This window comes from Schistocerca piceifrons, chromosome 1 (genome assembly GCF_021461385.2).
Source record: "Schistocerca piceifrons isolate TAMUIC-IGC-003096 chromosome 1, iqSchPice1.1, whole genome shotgun sequence".
NCBI classification, from domain to species: Eukaryota; Metazoa; Arthropoda; class Insecta; order Orthoptera; family Acrididae; genus Schistocerca; species Schistocerca piceifrons.
In genome coordinates, this window is record NC_060138.1 from 989,938,592 (window position 1) to 989,944,270 (window position 5,679).

The 5,679-nt window shown below is 38.2% G+C and overlaps 1 pseudogene; it reads right to left on the reverse strand.

Annotated features, from left to right (window-relative positions):
• Positions 1–501: 501 nt before the first annotated feature.
• LOC124727772 lies at positions 502–619 on the reverse strand (annotated as a pseudogene).
• Between the last annotated feature and the right edge of the window lie 5,060 nt (positions 620–5,679).

Genomic DNA, 5,679 nt, shown 5'->3' on the forward strand with positions numbered 1-5,679 from the left:
GAGCAAATTAAAATTGTGATTGACATTTAATATGTTTGTATATCGTACTTGTAATAGCTTATTAAAATCATCAGGATCCACCTATGTCGCAACAAAGTGTGGCTAAATGCAGCAGTGATGGTATAGTGATAAGATTCATCTAAAGCTTACGGTTCATGAAGATGGAAGAATGTAGTACATCTCAAATTATATGAAACTTTCATAACTTAACCAAGATGGCCAATAGCAAGACAATTTGTGTTTGCACTCTAAATAGTTGCGATGCCGAGTCCGTTAACTATTAACTAACTAAACTCCCCTGAAAAGACCACAGAGACCCATAGCGTACTGACTGGCTGCCGTGTCATCCTCAGCCTACAGGCGTCACTGGATGCGGATATGGAGGGGCATGCAGTCAGCACACCGCTCTCCTGGCCGTATGTCAGTTCCCGAGACCGGAGCCACTACTTCTCAATCACGTAGCTCCTCCATTTGCCTCACAAGGGCTGAGTGCACCCCACTTGCCAACAGCACTCGGCAGACCGTATGGTCACCCATCCAAGTACTAGCCCAGCCCGACAGCGCTTATCAGCGGTGATCTGACGGGAACCGGTATTACCACTGTGGTAAGTCCGTTGGCTCGAGTCAATCAGTAATTACAATTTATTTTTGCTCTGTAAGTTGCCAGCCTTGGTACAACATTGTTATGTCTTAAAATCATTATTTTTCTTGTGAATTAGATGTTTTGGTTCACTGAATAGCTGTTTTCACAGATACTTCAGAACATTTTTTATGAGGGGCCCATTGTCCTTATGTAGTAGTATTAGTAGTAGTATTATTCATCCGTAGATCTCTTTTTTCAAATATATAGGACATGTCAAAATGTTTACAAGTTTAGGCCAATTTAAAATAAGCTAATTCGTATACACATACATTTAAAGACTTCTACCTGGAGACAGTCATTAGATTTACTCTTGGTATACAATCCTTTTTTTTTGACAAATAACTTACTAAATAATGTAATGCCACACTGTTCACTCATATCTCACTATCAGTCACCGCACACACCATACACACATTTTTTCATAACACTTCACTCACTATACACACACGCTGGTGATCTCTGGGCCGTTTTCTGTACAGCAACTTCCCATTTGCTATCCTGAAAAACTGAGTCATTATCCCTCTGTACTGAGTGCGATGTTGAGCTCAGAAAGAGGAAGATGTTTTAATAGTGTGCTACGCATAGCTTGGGGATAAGTTTGTTCTCGAAAAGGAAGAAGGAAGGAAAAAAAACATAATGTGGAGGTGTTATATGGAATGTTGGATGCTTTTTAATCATTATTATTATTTATTTGTATAACTTTTTTTTACCAATGCCCTACGTTGTTTAATCCAAGTGATCCTTTAATGTATAAAATGTAGTGCATTACAGGTACTTTTTATCTGCCTTTTTAAATAGGTGTATTTTTGAAATTTCTTTAATGTCTTTAGGTATTTTGTTGTACAGTTTTATTCCTTAGTAGGAAATGCTGTTTTGATTTTTATGTTCATTTTTTCTTAGTAAATTATGTTGAGTCGAGCTCTTGTTCCATTGTCGTGGACAGAACTGTTTGTGCAGTAATTACCAATGTTATTTTGATGAGTACAACTGACTGGTAAATGTATTCACACAGAGCAGTTAAAAACCCCAGTGTTTTGAACAGATTTACACAATGAGCTCGACTACTATTTTTGTTTATTATTCATATGGCTCTTTTCTGGAGTTTGAAAACTGTGATCATATTTTGTGCATTTGTTCCTCAAAAAAGAATACCATAGCTAAGAAATGATTGCACATATGAATAGTATGTAACTAAAAGACACTGCATGTTACACACTGATGACAGGATTCTAAGAGCATAACATGCTGATGACATTCTGTTTGCAAGTACCTTTGTGTGTTCACGCCACTTCAACTGAGGAACAATATTCATTCTTAGAAATTTTACATTTGCCTGTTTTAACTGCTCTGGAAATGTCTCCGATTTGAAGAATTCATTTATTATATTTGTTAATGGGCCTTGTACAATCTCTACGCACTGTTTCAGTACACACGTTGGTACTTCAACTAAGTCTATTGAAACTTATTTTTTAGTTTTTGGAGCTTTTATGGACTCCATTATCTGTGGTTGGAAGTAACATCATTGTATAAAGTGCAACATTTTTTACAGGTGTTATATTTGTTTTAGGGAATTTTTGCTGTAACTTCTCTGCAATACTTTAAAAATGTTTATTTACATAGTTTGCTATGTGTTATGGATCATTTATTATCTTATCCCCCTCCCTTAGTGGTAAGCTGTTCTACATTTGTTTGCCTCTCCCCGTTTCTTTTTTTTATAACATCGCGGACTGCTTTGCTTTTATTCTCTGTGTTATATATTATTTTGCCATTAAAAGACATTTTTGCAGCAACCAGCACCCTCCTATAGGTCTTCTTGTATCTACGATAGAAATTTATAAATTCCAGATCACTGCAACTATTTTTCAAGGAACTGAGGTATTTAAGTGTTTGGGAGGACTTCTTAATACCTGCTGTTATCCATTTGTTTTTGTGAGATGTTCATACAGACATTCTTACTTTTGGAAATGCCTTTTCAAAGTTCAATTTAAATAATGTGGATCATTTAGAGAATTTCTTATTCGCATTGATTTCCTTAAACACTTCATCCCAGCTTTGTTTTGCTAGTTCATTTGAAAAATCCTTAACTTTGGTTTCTGATAGATGTCGTTTGTAAGCTTCTAGTTTAGGGAATGAATCGATGTCTGATTTTACTGCTGTTATTTGACAGAGATGGTCTGATAGTCCGAGATCTCATACAGCTACATCACATTTTTCCTAGTCCATATTGGTTGCCACATGGTCAATTCCTGATGCAAACATTGTAGTAACCCTTGTTGCACGATTGAGCAGCAGGGACATGCCAAAACATTGAAGGATTTTTACGAGGGTGCTGTTGGATTCATTTACGATATTAGTGTTGATGTTATGTCCTCACACAGAATTATGTTGATCTTAGTACTTGACTCTTTATCTAGAACTTCTGTCTCCATACTACCACTGAGAGCTCAGAACACATACTAAACGATTAATTTCTTGGTGATATCAAACCCTGTTAATTCAACAGCTGATATTTCAAAGTGTTTGTCTTCACTTACTGGAACTGTGTTCATTTTCTAATATAAACACATGATCCTCCATCCCTTGAAGCAGTTCTGCAGCAAGGGTTTGCACTTTCAGACAATGATAATATTACATCTTCGATTTCTGTGTCTCTACACCAGTATTCAGTAACACAAACTACAGTGCAGTTCAAAGATTGGAGCTCAACTTCTAATAGTTGTATTTTATTTTTTATTGATCGCATGTTTTGATAGAGGATTGTTAAGTTTGTGAAATGCTCCATGTTACTCTTTCCAATGGTTTTTTTTCCTTTGTGACATCTGGTATGTGTGATATTTGAAATGTTAAAGTCTGTCTTGTGAGTGACTGTTACAGTATTTTTTAAACTGCTGTAGTTACTCATTAGGCAGGGGAACCTGTTATCTGGATTTATCCTAAAAAGGACTTACTTTTCCTACCCATGACAACAGGCATTTGACCAAGTGTTGCCCGAATCCACCCCACTATACGTTCGTGAATCAGCTGTAGCAGTTTTCCCTTCCCAGTCCTGTTTGGGTGAAGGCCATGCATGTGAAACCCCATCTGTTGATAGTCCTGACGGGCACCAGCGAAACATGAGCAAAGTTGGCTGCCCTCAGAGCCATCCCTGACCCTACATAGATTTGCCTCAAAGTTCCATCAAGATGCGGTCGATCATGACGCCGGAAGAACTCAACAAAGTGTACGTTGGTGCCATGAGTCAGGGAAGCTATCTTGTGCAGGTCACCACCTATGTCATATGCCCCACTCCTGTCCAAACAGTTTCCCACCCCACCCACTATCACTACATGGGTCTCTTTTGTAAAGTTCTTACATAAAGACCCTAAGACCTCTAACAGGTGACTTAGCCCTGCATTTGGCTTGAAGATACTGGTGGCCTGGTACGCTGTCCTAAACTTTCCTGTAACTGAGGGACTACACCTCGCCTAGAAGAAGCACTTTCTTCTTCCAAACACTTTGTACATTCCTACGCTTCTTGGCCTCGGCTGAAATGTGCTGCGCATTTCCTGCTCCTCTTCTATCTGAGGCTCTTCTCCACTTAACTCTGGCAGTGGTAGATACCTATTTTTGGTGTTGATGATAAAACTGTCAGATCGTGTTCTCTTTCTTCCTATCCTCCTACCAGCTGCCATTTCCCATCCCCCCTCCACCCCCTATCTCCCTTGAACCTTATCAGTTCCTTCCTGTTTCCTCCAACTGTGCCTGAAGGGCACAGTTTTTCCTATCCTGTTCCCAAATCAAAATGTTCCTACTGCATACTCTGCAGTTGCAGGAGAGAGCCTCTTCAGTTCTCCCAACATTCTCCCCACTGACTCCCCGCCCCCAGTGAAATATTTTCTACAAGATTGACATGAAACCTCTCTACTCAATATCCGATAACAGCTCCCACATTTCTCACTCATGGTCAGTTTCGAAAGAATAATTAAGTTTAAGGGATGTTTTAAATTTGCCAACGACACGAGATTGGCTGTGTGTAAACAAAAGACGACACAAAGTTCTTATGGGCGGTTGTACTTGTTTTTGTACTGATTTAGAGATAAAATGACAGAAGAAAGAATTAGTAATTACTTTGCTTTTAGAGAATTTACGTTATCAATCAGGTTTTTAAAAGTTAATAAATCGGAAAATGTAGGCCTAGATCTCGTCTCTCTAACTAGTAAACAATACGAAATGTGTTGGTTAAATAAGATTTAGAAACGTTTAATTACACTTTTATTACGAAAATAGACACTGATAAAAATTTTTCACTATCAAGAAAACTTGAATAGAATTTTTTGTGATTGTGTCACGCAAAAATTTTGGGTTATGTCACGATTATCGAGACTTCAGATAACACGAAGTTCTTCAAGAACAAGCTCTGCTGGGACGTTAATATTCAGTTGGGTGACAAGAACGGACACCACGTCAAGTACACGAAACAAAGAAAATTTAAATTTGACACTATTTCCTCTTAAAGAAGTTCTTCAAGCGGACGAAGAAAATACCTGTAATCTCACTCGGTGGCCATCTTGAAGGCTATGATCGGTGAATAATAGTATTAAATAAGAAATGAGGGGACTTCATGCGCTTTCTGTACTCTGGAGTAAGCAAATAATTTACTAGTGGATAAATCTTTTTTAAAAATCGACGAATATCTGCTTGCGACGGAGAGTGTTCGAATAGGCCATTTACTTCGAAAACAGACAGAAATCTATAGACCGATTCGTATTGATCGCGTGTATAACTTTTTATTATTGTAGTATTGGGCATAACTAGAAGATTAACCACATTTCAGCATGTTCAGACGTCCGTGGAAATCTTGAGTCGCTGTTGTCGTAATGTTTGTGTTCGTTTGGTATCAAGTTAATATTTAAGCAGAAAGAGAATAATTGATAATGTGTGCGTGAATGCCAAAGAGACCAAACTGCTGAGGTCATCGCTCCCTAGACTTACACCCTACTTACACGAACTTATGCTAAGAACAACACACACACCCATGGCCGAGGGAGGACTCGAAC